Raw genomic sequence first — 15,395 nt, 5'->3', positions numbered from 1 at the left:
CCTCGGCTATGATGGCTGGGACAACCTGGCCCCATACCAGCCGTCTCTCTTACCAGCAAGATAGCCTATGCATTTTCTTCTTGTAGCAATTGCAGAGGGAAAAAGTGAGCAAGCCAGGTCATGTAAACATTTTTCAATTTTCTGTTTTGCATTCCATTTGCTAATGTCCCAATAGACGACACAGGTCGTGGGCCAAGCTAGGAATCAGAAAGAGGGACACAAAAGCAGTTAGCTGGCAAAGGGCATAGAGAGAGGGAGGCCCATAATACAAACAATATCCCATTCTCTGAATGACAAGACTGAGCCTAGGAGAAATGAGCCAGGCAGTAAAGAGGCTGGGCTTCAAACCTATGCATGTCTGATTCCAAAGCTGAGCTCCTAGCCACATTGCTCTGCTCCCTTAATTTTTTAAAGGAGCTTATAAAAAGGATTCTCCATGTTAAGGCAGCATCTTCCAGGCCAAATGGAGTGTTGAGTAATTGCCTGCTGAATATGGTTGATAGAGAAAGCAAACTTCAAGCCAAAACACTTTAATTTCCCCTAAACATATGTAATCATCTTAATTTCCTTTTTGCCTCTGTTGACAGAGCTTTGGGGAGACAACTCCTTTTTAGCATCAGCCAGTGTTTCCCTGGGAAGCCGCATGCAAGCAATGGGGTTGGCATTCTTTCCTCCTAAAAAAAAAAAAAAATCCATTTTATGTAATTTTACTATCTTCCCTGGGCTGGCCCCTTCTTCCCACCAGGGACTTCTTTTGCTTGATGTTGTTCTTTACCCCACGGGTTTGAACCCTCGTGTTCATTAACAGTCAGGCTCCCGTGTCTTGGGTGATTTGTGACCTAGGTTTAGTTCCCATCACTTGAATCCATTTGGGGGCCGAATTTCATACATAATGAAAGAGCTGGTTGAGCGGTGCTGATGTCTCTGGAAGGACCAGCTCATTGATCAGTAATTGGTTTGCTTCAGAGGGCACTGTTGTCCTAATCTGAGAGGCAGATTACATTTTCAAACAATGAAGTGCAAACCCAGCATCCTCCTGCAAATCCAGTTTCTTCCGTGGGTTGACATGACCAGAAATTACCATCTTGACTTTATGGAATTGTTAAACATTTTAGAGTACGGCATGAGGTCCGATAATAGATTCAAGTGAAAATAATAGTAATAATAACAGCACCTGATATTTCTAGAACCTTTATCATATGCCAGGAACTGTGCTAAACATTTTGCATGCATTTCACATTCCCCACCATCCTGAGTCATGGATACCACCCTAGGCCTATTTTACAGCTCAAGATCCTGAGGGTTTAGGTGATTTTCTTTCCCAGGGCCACACTGCCAGCCAGTAAGTGACAGGGAGAGCCAGGAGTTGGCTCAGCACACGATGGTTAAGAGCAGTAAGGATCAGTAAACTCAGTCTGTAAAGAGCCAACAGTAAATATTTTAGGCCTTTGCAGGCTATTTGGCCTCAGCAGCAACTCCTCGGCTCTGCTATTCTCACATGAAAGCAGCCACGGTTGGTGCCTTTACAAATGGGTGTGGCTGTGTGCCTATAAAACTTTATTTACAGAAACAGGCACTGAGCTGGATTTGGCACTTGTCTGGCCTCACTTCCAAGCTGTATTGTTTGGGGCAACCTACTCAACTTCTTTGTAATCTCAGTTTTCTCATCTAAAAAGTGAGGAAGATGATAGTCATCCTACCCAGTGTATAAAGGGTGATCTTGAGGAGTAACTGCCCTTGCATACAAAGCTCTTGTTTCTGGTATCGCTGGGGGGGGAGGGGGGGGGAGAGGAGAGGGGAAGAGCAATTTCTTCTGGGCTTGAGCCTCACTTTCTGACTTACCAGCTGAGCGATCTTGGTGTGTCACTTAACATCTCTGCATCTCAGACTCCTTTTTCCTAAGGTGGAAGATAGCAAGAGCACACATCTGATAGGATAGTTGGAAAGATTAAACGAATTAAATGTGTGCAAAGGGCTTAGAACAGTGCCTGGCACATGGCGAGCCCTTTAGAGGCGCTTGCTTTATGTTATTGTCATTACTAAAAAAAAATCAAGATTTGCGCCCAAGGGCGCCTGGCCTCCAGCTGCAGGCCCTTTGCCACCACATGGTCCTGCAGCGCTTTCTCATCCTTTTATGCTCCCGATGACCCCCTCGGTGACCTGGGGGAGCCTGTGGGCCCTGTACTGGAATACCATCTTTAAACACATAATATAGAAATATTAAAAAAATGACAAAGAAACAGTTATATAGAAATTCAGTGATCACAATATGTTTTTTTAAAACAGTTTTTGATGCAGTTCTATCTGTACTTCTGTATCAATGTATTAAATAATATCTATCAGGAGGTCTAATAACTACTATAATGTTGAAATAGTATTAAATGTTCGTGACATTTCAGTATCTCTGCAACAACTGTAATATGATATGATATCTGTGATTTGTACTGGTGCTAAAGTCACGGGGCCCGTGATTGGATGCCTGCATTTATAATTGAAGAAATGCTACATTTCAGGTAAAGGCTGGTGAAAGTAATTTTTTTTAAAAATTCACATTCATGAAATACCTGAATTCACAGATCACTTGGGGTCCACCGGCCCCTAGGTCAAGAATCTCTATACCTATTGCCACTAACCGAGACATTTTATTTTTTTTTAAGATCTCTTTTTCTTTATTATTTATTTGAGAAAGAGAGAGAAAGAGCATGCGCATGCCCAAGCAAGGGGAGTAGCAGAGGGAGAGGGAGAAGCAGACTCTCTGCTGAGCAGGGAGCCTGACGCAGGACTCGATCCCAGGACCCTGAGCTCATGACCTGAGCCAAAGGCAGATGCTTAACCTACTGAGCCACCCAGGCACCCTAAAAGAGCCACTTAAAAAAAATAATAAATCTAGCGAACCCTAGTTCCTATGGAAGTGAATGGTCCCTGCATCGTTGTCTTACAGCACACACACACAGAGATTGGGTTTGACAGGATGGATCTCTACAAAGAGAGCGATGCTTTTCGAGCCTCTGCAGTCAGGAAGTGTTCATTCACTGGTATGTGGGCGAGAAATCAGAAACGGTGTTGTCTCCTAATTTGATGCCCTGCGTGGAAAAAGATTGTCATTGAGACGAAGCCAGCGAGAGGTAATGGAAACATGATACCACTGACCTCATCCAAAAAAATAGCTATTGTCACAGGACAGAGATGCTGAATATTTGTAGGTTTGGGGAGAAATATATTTGTTAGTGAAATGGAGCTTACTGTGGGGTGAGTAAAGGTGAATTATTTGTCAGACGACTGGAGGAGGTTTATGCAATATAGTATTATTGAGCGGTGCTATTAACAGAGTGAATTGCTATTGTGACATGCCATTAAATTGTTTTTAGTGTCCACAAAGGTATCATTCAGGAGCTGGCAGGGTTAGTAACAGAGTTGTATTTTTGGTGGACAGCAGCAGATCTCGAAACAAAATAGCGTATTTTATAGAAAAGTAAAATATGGCCAAAGCCGGAAGTCCACAGACAATAGAGTCTGGGGTAGTCATTTGCAGCTACTTGACAAGAACCCCGAGAATCCAACAAGGCTCAGGCTCTCTGAGTCCCCGCTGTACGTGTAGTTGATGCATCAGGAAGGAATAGTGAAGAATTGAGATGAAGAGAGAATTCTGAGCCCTCGGCTCTTTCAAGGATGTTGTGTCTTGTTCATGAAGGCATCCCCAGTGTTTAGCAAAGAGGTTGGCTCAATAACTATTTGCTGGGGGGGGGGGGTGTAAAAAAAAGAAAAAAAGAGGGGAGATCATGAGAGGGGGAGGCAGGAAGAGAGAGAGAGAGAATATTAATTAGCCAAGTGAACCACTGGTGGTACGCAGGCATGTATGTATCGGCATGTGCACCTATTGATGTATTTTTTATTTTTTCAACACCTACTTGTTGTGTGCCTACTAAGTGTCAGCCTCTGTACTGTGTATTAAAAATGTATGTTTAATGAGACGGAAAAGATCCCCGCTCTCAGATGACTGGCGTTCAAGTGAGGGACTCAGAGAACAAACACGAAGTCAAATAAGCTTATTTCAAGACAGTGCTAAGTGTTAAAACAAAAACAAAAGCCAAACCAAAAAAAAAAAAAAAAAGAAAAACCCACCCACGCTGTCATGAGGTAGGAGGGGCAGCTAGAAAGTAGGGGCTCCTTTGGGTACGGTGGTGATGTTGGCACCGACAAAACCAACGGAGACCTACATTTCCTTAAGGGCTTCCTCCCCACCAGGCGAGGGCTGAGTGCCTTGCATCCGTTATTCCATTTAATCCTCACATCTACACTGCGAAGGACAGAGTATTTATAACAACTTCACAAATGACAGGGAGGAGAGCGAGGCTCAGAAAGGCAAGTTGACTTGTCTACAGTCACAGAGCTGGTAAGAGACAGAAGCAAGACCGAAATACCCTGCCTTGCCTGATCCCACGCCTGAGAGAGAGGAAGCAGGTGCCGTGTTGCCTCAAGGGGAAGGGAAGCTCCCCAGTTGATGGTCACACACATTAGGGAAGAAGACTTTGGGGGGGGGGGAAGGTCTCTCTGTTCTTTGATTTGCAAATGAGTGTTCTTTTTATGCTACGTCCTGGCTATTTTCTACCTGGTCACCTGGCTTCGTTCCTGAGACTTGTTGTCAGTAACCCAGATGGTGGATTTCATCTTGAGTCTGATTCATAGATGACTCTGAAGAAAATGTATGTCCTTCCCATATGGAAAAAGAACTGAGTCATCTTCCTAAATTAGATAGGGTAGGGGGAAAGGGATAGAGATCTTAAGGGAAACAAGCTCTTCTCCTGAAGAAATTGTCTCAACCCCATTTAGGACACATTTTTCTCATAGCTGAGCTTTCGTGGACTAAGCCGTGCGGATGGTTAGAATAACAGTAGGACTTTCCCATCAGCCAGCCACCTTCCACCCCACTTCTATCATGGGTACCTTGGAGTATCCGTTTTCTGGCTCAGTACTCACTGTGTGCCCCAGGGCCATTGGGAGTTCACACTTGTTATCCTGATGTATTTTTACTTACATTCTAACATGGCTGAATGCTATAAAATGTTGGCCTGTGCATGTCACTATATCTTAAATGCAATTTAAAATACCAAGTATCCTTACGATTAGCATTACTATTATCATTTTGGCTATCCAATTATTGATGTTTTTTTTTTTTTATGTCCGCATCTAGTATTGAGGTGTCCAGGACAAATGAGCAGGAACACTTTCACCCACTGCGTGACAAAGGTCAAACTGGTCACACTCTCTGGAGAGCGTTTTGGCAATTTATCAAATGCCTCTGGGGCTCCTGGGTGGCTCAGTCGGTTAAGCATCTGCCTTCGGCTCAGGTCAGGATCTCAGCTCCGCATCGGGCTCCCTGCGTGGCGGGGAGTCTCCCTCTCCCTCTCCCTCTGCCCCTGCCCCTGCTCATGCTCTCACTCTCTCATTCTCAATCTCTCTCTCTCTAGCAAATAAATAAATAAAATCTTTTTTAAAAATGCCTCTGAGGTAAACATGGCCCATAACACACTAATTCCATTTCTGGAAACTTACTAGAAGTTACATCCACATTAAGATATATGTAAATCATATCCAGTGAAGTATTTATAACATAGGGAAAAATTAGAAACAACTACAATGTCGAATAATGAGGCATTCGTTATTTCTTAAAATAATCCCTATACAGCAGCTTAGCACCCACCATTAAAAATCCATGCTCATCAAGATAGAATTCTAATATATTAATTAGGGTGAACAAAAGGCACATTAGCAAACAGATGTACATTAGTGACCATATAAAATACTACAACGTTTATTCATGGCTACAGTATATGTATAGATAGATGTAACTGTAGATAAATATAATATTAAAGGTGATATTATCTTATATGATACTGTTGTTATATTATTATGACATAATTTATCATAAGTCATATTTTTCTATAACTTCCACATTTTCTTCATATTTCTTCTTATTTTTCTTCATATTTTTCTATAACTTCATATTTCTTCATATTTCTTCATATTTTCTATAACTTCCACATTTTTTACATGGAACATGTTTTATTATTATAGTCAGGAAAAAATACACATGTACGTACACAGTGAATGAAGGTCAGTGTTGGGTTTGTTTTTTTTTTTATGAAAAAAGGTCCAAGTTTTGCATTCATTCTACCCAGTGCATTTTTGGGTTGCGCTCCCATGTTGGCCCTCTATTGGGTACCCATCCACCTGCCTCCCAGCTCTGGCTCCCAGCATCCTTTCCACTGGCCTTTTGCTTTTCAGCACACATCCCTGACCTCACCCTTCGGGTCCTCCTCCCCAGGTCATGTCACCAACCCCATGCCGACAGTTTCAGAAAAGCTCAGCACTAACTTTGTACCCATTTCCTTCTTGGAAGAAAAGCCAACAAAAGGTGTTCTTAGAGATTCATAGTCGTGCTTCTGGCTAATTTAGAAGAAGGGGAGCAGTAGCAAAAAGAAAAAAAAAAGAGAGGAGTTTAGCTCAGTATGGTTGATCGTGGCTCAGTATGTTTCCTTATTAATGATGGTTATTAGTTTCTTAATGGCAGATGCTGGGAATTTAAGTCCATATAAAGGCTCGAGAAGTGGTCATGTGTATTGTATGTGAACTGTATCAGAAGAAAGCAGACAGAAAAAAGGAGAAGAAAAAGAAAAAAGAAAAAAACGAGGCAGAGTCGACGCAGAGCCAAACAACTTTTTTGTTGTTTTCTTTTGTAAGTCACAGGGTTGACTGATTTCAGAGGAATTGATATGTCGAAAGGCCATATGGTTAGTGGAAAAGATCTGAGGTTCTGGACTCACATAAAACTGGTTCGAATCCAGGCCTTGCATTCATTGGCTTCGTTAGTTTGGACAGAGACAGTGCGACTTACCAATTAAAACAGCAGCCAGAAAAAATAATAATAATATTTTAAAATATTAAAAATATTTTTAATTTTTAAAATATTTTTTAAAAATATTTTTTAAGAAAAAAAAATAAAAATAAAAAAAAATAAAACGGCAGCCAGACGTGAGAGCTCTAATCCCAGCTCAGCAATTTCTAGCTGTGTGATTTCCCGCAAGTCACTTAACCTCTCTGAGCCTTCGCTGCTGTGCAGACATAATGGGAGAGGGGCCCTTTTCTTCTGCAGGATCAGTGATGTCATTAATGAAGCCTCTGACCTGTAGACGCTGCTTACTAAGCAGTAACCGATGTTACCACTCTTGATCATAATCATTTCGTGCTATTTATGTATCTTGCAACGAAGGAGAAAAACAAAGAGATGAAGAAGAGAAGAAAACCCAGATTTCAGTTGTCTGTAGCGGTCACATCAAACTGAGACCTCCCGAATGTTTGGGGTTGTCATGCGTTTTGCTCTAAGTGAAATACAAGAAAGTCACCGGGACATCTGTGAAGGCATGTGTGTGCTCCTCTCCATATTAGATTACATGTTTTAGGACAATAAATCAGTGAAAGAAAAGTAATAAATAATGCATGCCGAAAATGTGATCATGTTTATTAAGAAGCAACAGCCTTGTCATCTTCATTTTCTTCTTCAGTGACTCTCCCCTCTGAGGGTTTGCTCTTCGGGGACTCCCTGCAATTTAGCTGGAGGCCATTCTCTAATTCTTGTTTGCAAAAATACCTGCTTTGCAAAAATAAGTTAAAGGCTGAGCATCCGGGTCCTCTGATGAGTCGCTCATCAAATCCATCCCATCCTTAGAGGTGGCTTCCTGGGAGCTCCACATTTGTATTATTTTGCGCAGTCCCACACGCTGTCTTGTCTCGCAATGGTCTTTCTGCGGCGAGTTTTTAAGAAGCCTCTTCGGTAAAGGCTTTCGGATTTTGGAAAAGAAAACAAAAACCAAAGATCAACTTTCCCTTTTCCTACTCCTGTGCTGCTGCTAAGACGAGATGTTGACGTTAGTGCGTTGTGACATCCAAGGGCTTTAATTGGGGCTGCATTATAATCTGTTCCTCTGCACCATTTACACTTGGGTGACCCTGAAAAAGACAAAAAAGGAACCACACTGGCAACCGGTCTTCCAGGGGCCCAAGCACAACTTTGCCTGGTTGGAAGCAGAGCTGTGTGTGTTTCGGAAGAGAGAGAAACAGAAAGGGGGCAAGTGAGGTTGAGATTGGGAGCGATGGGGACAGAAAGTGAAGGGAAGCTGGAGGCAAGAGAGAGGGAGCCAGAGGGTAAAGAGTGGCTAGCCTTCGAGCCCCTGGCTGCGCCCTCCTCTCTGGAAGGGGATGACAGATGGGCCCTGCAGAGCCCTTGCTCTGCACCCCTGGGATGGGATGTTGGTGGCACAGCCTTCCTGTGAATGTCAGTGTCCTGGGTCCTGAGAGACAATTCCAAACTTTGAGAGTGGCACTAGCTTGAGACTTCAGGCAAGGGTTGGGTTTGCACGTGCCCCAAATACCTTGAAGCCTCCCTCCCAATCCAGAAGGCTTCTGGCATTCTTTTCGCCTTGGTTAACTGTTGCTATCCTCAAGTACAGGAATCCTCCCCCCCCCAAACTCTAATCTGAGAAAACCAGAGCTCCTCCCACCACCACCACCACCACCACCACCATTTCTCTCTGTTCTCTCGAGTTCTGTTTGCCATTCCTGTCCCCCTGTTTTCATTTTCTCCCTGGTCCCCTCCCAGTGCCACATCCACATCGCCACACCTGTCTCCTCTTGCTTGGGGTCTGTGTATGATGGCACTTTATCACTGGGCGCCCAGCCCAGCGTGACTGAAGCAGGTTCATGAAATAGTAAATCATTTGGGGACGGAACCCCCTGCTTAATGAGCTTGTCCTGGCACCAACTTATTTATCAGGATTCTCTGTTCATTCCAGTCTACCTGTGAATCCGTGTTAATTTTATTTTTTGACTCATTGGCTCCTTCAGCCCCTACCCCTTCACACCCTTGCTTCCTTCCTGTCGTCATGTGTGCACCTGTTCATTGCCCTCTCTCCTTTCTCTCCCTGCCCTCACTAGCATCAGACTGCGTTGCAAAATCAAGGCTTTATGGTTTTATATTACGCATTATATCACCTTCCTGGCCCTCCCTTTCCCTCTCTGGGCGTGAGCCCAGCCCCAGAATTCTTCCACAGGTGCCCACCTCCTTGAACCCTTAGATTCCATGCTGCTCACCTCCTTCCAACCCGGCTTCACTTCATTCTGTTTTGACTTCTGTCATTGTTGACTTCCACCTGACTCCCATTTGTTCTCAACTTGGTCCCTTTAGCCAGAAGCTCTGATCTGCTATTTCCTTGCCTTTGATGTGTCTCCATTTCCTGTAATTAATCTCATTTTCCCTATAGCTCAGCAGCTACATGGACAGCCATAAGGGCAGTGTCCCCAGTTCGAGCTAGCTGCCATGCCTCCCCGACCTGTATCTGCTCCGCACGGTCCGCCTCTTCAGTAGACATGGTCTTGCCCAGGGGTAGAAGGTAGACATGCCATGTGGAAAATCTAACACTGACTTCTGTTCGAGGAAAATCAGACTGCCGAAGAGCCAGGTATAACACCAGTGGGCAGGTCGTTATATTCCGAACACAGAGCTTTGACGGGAAGCTCTATTTTTAAGAAAATGTATATTTGTACATGTGTCTTTATATCAAGTTTCTATGTATATTCAGTCCTCTGAGAAAAACCAATGAAAATCCAACGGAACATCTAGCCATTCCAATAAATCCTATCACATTGCCAAATATAGTCCTGGGAAATTTTTCCTAACTTTGTAGATCCTGTGGTTTCAAAGCCAGTAATACTCCATGTTCCTTTAATTTTTTATTTTTTTATTTTTTTTGTGGGTTTTTTTTTATTTTTTTATTTTTATTTTTTATTTTTTTTGCTGTTGTTTAATACTCTGTGTTCTTGATTTATCCTTATCAACATTCCTGACACTGACTATGGGGCGTGTTCAGGACCAAAAGGTCTGTTTAGCCTAATCTTTTTAGTACTAGAACAAATAGATTTGAACAGTCTGTCCTCTTAGGATCTTTTATAAGAATGCTGTCCTTGCATTCTTTGATAGATTTGTTTCCATTTTTCTTAAAAAAAAAAACAAAAAACAAAACTAGGCTACATGTTTCAGGGGCCAGTCCTTGATATTATCTGGAGGCCCCAACATTCATGAAAATACTTTGAAAATTTAAAGGCATTCTACTCATATGAAAGGCCATTCATTATCTGTCTCCCATAAGCTTTGGTTTCCTTCCTATAAGGCGGGCAGGACTCACCAGGCCTGGTCAGTTGTCAATGCTGCGAGACGCCATATAAAGAAATGCTCTGTACACACCACACCTAACAATGAAGACATTGCGTTGCTATCCTCATGTCTGTGTGGAAAATGGACCAAATTATTATATTTCCTCTGAAACTGTCCACAAGGAGTGTTTGGGTGGATGAGCCAATTAATGTTAGCAAACCATGTTGAGATATAAATTGAACGGTTTTGTACCAAAGAGAACATTTTTTTTTTCTTCTGACACTGCAGAATTTCCAGTGTTCATTTTACCTGGAGCATTACATGCCTCAATAAAGATTATCCAGCAATTTGACACTTTATCTTTTCCTTGCTTACAAACTGAAATGAGGAGAGTTGGGCATTTTGAAATGCAAGAGTTGATGTATCTCTTGAGTTTTTATTTTATTTTTTATTTTTTTAATAATAAATTTATTTTTTATTGGTGTTCAATTTGCCAACATACAGAATAACACCCAGTGCTCATCCCGTCAAGTGCCCCCCTCAGTGCCTGCCACCCAGTCACCCCCACCCCCTACCCTTCTCCCCTTCCACCACCCCTAGTTTGTTTCCCAGAGTTAGGAGTCTTTATGTTCTGTCTCCCTTTCTGATATTTCCTATCCATTCATCTTTCGATGGAGTTTTTAACTCATCCGTCTGTATCTTCTCAAATAAGACTCCTAAACTTGCATCCTTTACAGATTACTCCCAAACTGGCTTTCCCTACCCAAGGGGACAGCATGACCTCGCTTCCAGTCTGTCGCCACACAGCCGTATGTGCAGCACTATGTATCTATGCATGTGCGTATGTGCATAACTTTACATAAATAGGACCATATGATAGCTGCTCCTTTTAAATTGTAATTAGTCACCTTTTCCCTCTTTTTTATGCTTGACTCTCCCATTCTGGGCCATCGCATGCTCACTGCCCCGTCTCTACTCCACCTCTGTCCCCTAATCCAAATCAACAACCTGGATGGAACTGCTTCACGCTTTACTCCATACTCATGTAAGTTATACGTGATACTTACTCTTCTTTTCTCTCACATGCACTCACATACATGTCACACACACACACACACACACACACACACACAAGAGTTGTGGCAACTGCTTTTTGAGGGGTTCTGGGTTTTGTTTGTCTCTGTGTGTAAAATGGAATGCATCTTCCAAGAGTGAAGACATTTGTGTTTGTTTTTTTTTATTTTACTTCTTAAATTGTCATATGGTGAAATTGAGTTTTTCTGGTGGTGTACAGTTCTATAAATTTTAATTCCTGTATCGATTTGTATTATGACCACAGCAATCAGCATATAGACAGTCCCTTCACTCCAGGCACCTTCCTCCTCCTTCCCGCTATAATGCCACTCTCCATCCACCTCTCTTCCCTGCCACCCGCCAATCTGTTCTCCTTCACCATAGTTCTGGGGGTTTTCGTAATGTATGTAGATAGAATTCTACAGCGATTAACCTTTAGTGACTGGCTTCCTTCAAGCAGCATAATGCCTTTGTGACACGTGATACTTTTTTTTCTCTTAATTCAACTTAAATTCCAGTAGTTAACATGCAGAGTTATATTAGTCAGGTGTAAAATATAGTGATTCAACACTTCCGTGATACTTTTCGAAAGTATCTGTCAATGGTCCCTCTTTAATATTAGCTGAGGAGTGTTCCATTGTATGGAGGTCCTTAAATTGGGTGATCCATTCTCCTACGAGTAGAGACTTGGTAATTGTGCTAGTTAGGTATGCTTGTTCTACGATTCCATTTCTACTACTTCAGGTTCAGAAAAAGTTTATATTAGTGCATGAATTTGCCAAATTCAAATATTAAGAAAAATCAAAAGATTAGAGAATCCATCATTAGAATTTAGAATTAATTTGAGCTTACAGATCAGATGGACTTCCAGGACTAACAAAAATAACCCCTTCCAAAAAAAAAAAAAAATAACCCCTTCCAAAAAAAAAAAAAAATGACCCCTTCCACACACTTTATTTTTTACTCTGTGCCAAGCATGGAGATGGACACCAATGTCCAGTATCTTCTCACCTCTCCTAGGACCCCCTCTGCAGTGGGCACTCTTGCCCTGTCTTACAGAAAAGGAACCCAAAACTCTTCTTCAGGTAACAGCCAAAGCAGGTGGTCCAACTATGGTAGTTCAAAGTCATTGTCTACCCAGCCTCCTCCCTGATAGTTGGAACTGTCTATCAGCTTGTGCTTCTCTTGGCTTTAGTTAGAGTTTCCAGCCACTTTCCACTTAGTAGTTTAGATAAACTTGATATTATAGTTTCCTTTCATTCCTTTAAGTGATGCAAATTGCTTTACCCAAAGAAAGGCATCGCATTACGCCATTACATGAAAAAATCTACCGAGAAAGAAAGAAAAAGAAAAAGATGTTTGGATGCCCCCCCCATTTTTCTTTCTGATTGATTTAAATGACTGCTAAGACTCCCCCCACCCCCTTTTCTCTTGTTAAGTGAAGATATTCAGGTCTTATATACAGAAGCAAAACAAAGGGAAGAGATGATCAGTTATCTGATAAAATTGATGAATATAGTCGAGATTATTCATGGGGGTAGAGGTGGGTGGGAGGACACATCTCCTCTCACCTTCTGCTCCACATCACCACCTGTTTGAGGGGATGGGGCTTGGGGTTCCGAAAACTTAAAATACATGAAGGGAACCAATTATCTACTTCAGTTTCCCGCTGTAGTTATGTTCTGGTGATTATTTGTTTGCCTTCGTCATTGTTGATGACGCTTTCATAGCCAAAAATTGAAGAATTGGATTTGCAAAGTAAAGGGAAAATCTGCTAGCAGGAAGTTTGCTTCCATTAGCCATGTAGCATCTACAGCTGGGCAGACAGATGGATACATCACCGCGTTTCTTTCTTTCTTTCTTTTCATCCTAAACACTGTATATCGAGTAAATAGTTTTCCCCAGGAAAAATCTTGCTGGCTCTGGCACCAAGAATTCAGCTCCTGGAGCTTACATAACTGTGCTTCATGCATTGGGCAGCTCAAGATTCTAGCTTCTGTGAATGACTCTGCTATAAATGGAATGACTTTGTAAATGGCTGTCAGGAACTGCCCCTCCATTAAGGAGCCACGTCTGGCCCATCACAACTGCCATCATCCCTCTCTCCCCCGGCCTATCTGCCGCTAAATCCTGTTTGGTCTACTTTTGAAATGGCTCTCAAATGGGCCCCTTTCTACTGCCACCTCCACTGCTGCATTGAGACCTTCGTCACCTTTCTGATGCATTAATATCATCATCTCCTAACTGGTCGCTGTGCATCCAGGCCCTGGAATCCACTCTTATTGGCAACAGAAGTATCTTTGTAAAGCAAGGCTCTGATCTGATCGCGTATTCCTTAGAATACTATGATTCCCACAGTTCCAAACCAGGTTCGCAGAAAACCAGTGTATGATTTGGGGGAAATATACAAATGAATACATTTTATTTGGAGAGTTATTTTAGAGTTATATCTTATTGGTGCTGAGCCTAATTTTCCATCCTTGATAGGCACTTATAACCTCCTTTTAAAATAAGTTTAATAAAGTGCGTTTTTCTTAAGCGGACTGCCTAAAAAAAGGTAAATCCCTAAATCAGTGGCCCATATGGCCAAAATTGTGAAGATGGTCTGCAGATGACTGAACCTTGGAAAACACCAGCAGGGAAACAAAGTCCAAACCCTTTTGCCCATCATTAAAGATCTTTCACCACTGGTTTCCCTAGAATAGCAAATAGGCCCATTGGTGCCTGCCCTCCTTCTTCCCTAAGACCAACAAGAACTTCTTCTCCACTGTTAGTCACATCAAATATTTTATAGTTTTCTAAACATATTAAGGCTCTTATATTTGTACATTTCCTTTCCCCTCCCCACAAAAATAACATCCCTTTTGTCTGGATTATATTTTTCTACCTGGTGGACTTCTACACATCCTTCAAAACCCAGTTCACATGAGCCCATCTCTTCTCTAAGATTCTTTGGGAGAATTCACCAGGACTCTGCGCTCCTACTTTCTGCTGTATGGCTTTCAATACTTGATATCTTGGCCATCTGTCTAAGTCAGTATCTACTTCCATACCCAGAACTAATGAACCTCACTGAGCTGCACCTAAATCTGTCTCCAATGGTCATTGATGGGCATAGTGAAAGGGCTTAGCTGTTTGCTGAACAAATAAAGAAGGAAACAGCTGAGTAAATCAAGCCAGATTCTTTCTTCAATGGGAGGGTATGTGTAGAAAAGTGAGGTCTCACACACAACACATCTGCCAAAAGAAAATCATCACGATGCACCATCCTCCCTGCTAAGTGGATCTCGGAAAGTTATTCTGATGGTGTTTCTCAAACTACTTAGCTGCAACTATCTGTTCTTCTTAAATTACTCTGAAGCATTTACCCTTACTAAACGGTGATACAGCAGCACAGATGCCTTCTCGTAACACTTGTAAGACTTATTATAATTGCTTGCTCTCTACCTTCCTCCCAAACTCCGACTTCACTAGAGTAGGGATGGAGTCATTTCGTTCAGTGCAGTACCTACGCCCAAGGACAGGGCCAGGCAAAGGGTAGGTATTTAGGTGTTTCTTGAATAAATGGCATCTGAATCTTCCATCTGTTTGGCCAACAGACTCTCAGCTTTTCCTTGCAGGTTACGGAGTGTGCAAGGTGGTGTGAGAAAATCAGGTTGCCTACTTCCAGGGAAAGCCCCTCCAAAACAAGTGCCTACCTTTGACTATGTTCCCACTCGGCCCTACGGTGACACCATTTGCCAGCCTGGAGTATTTTCTTTCTTTCCTTGAATTCCCACTGTCCATGCAACACAAGTCAGGCAAATCTGTGCATCTGGCCAGCATTTTGCTTTCAACTATCCATACAAGTGCATGGTGATCAGAGAGTGCATCAGATAAAGAGATGAGCAGAGTGGATGGCATGGCAAGGCCTCAAAACTTCTATTATAATTTATGATAACTTATTACTATTTTTACTTTCCTAATGATCATAAGTGTCATGTGCAAAACTTGGTCCTCTTTCTGGTTCCTTTGATAATTTTTTGTCCAGTCCTTAAGCCATCTGATTATTTTGGGGGGATCATACTAAATCTTACCTACTGGCTTTAGTTATCTCAAAAGATTTTTGTGTGTT

At 42.3% G+C, this 15,395-nt stretch overlaps 1 protein-coding gene across 3 annotated transcripts in view; it reads left to right on the top strand.

Annotated features, from left to right (window-relative positions):
- TSHZ2 (teashirt zinc finger homeobox 2) overlaps positions 1 to 15,395 on the top strand; it is a 445,080-nt gene that overhangs the window by 136,738 nt on the left and 292,947 nt on the right. The window lies entirely within an intron of this gene.

The sequence above is a fragment of the Vulpes lagopus genome, chromosome 18 (genome assembly GCF_018345385.1).
Source record: "Vulpes lagopus strain Blue_001 chromosome 18, ASM1834538v1, whole genome shotgun sequence".
NCBI lineage: Eukaryota > Metazoa > Chordata > Mammalia > Carnivora > Canidae > Vulpes > Vulpes lagopus.
The sequence above is the reverse complement of the archived record's forward strand: the minus strand, read 5'-3'. Positions and strand labels throughout refer to the sequence as shown.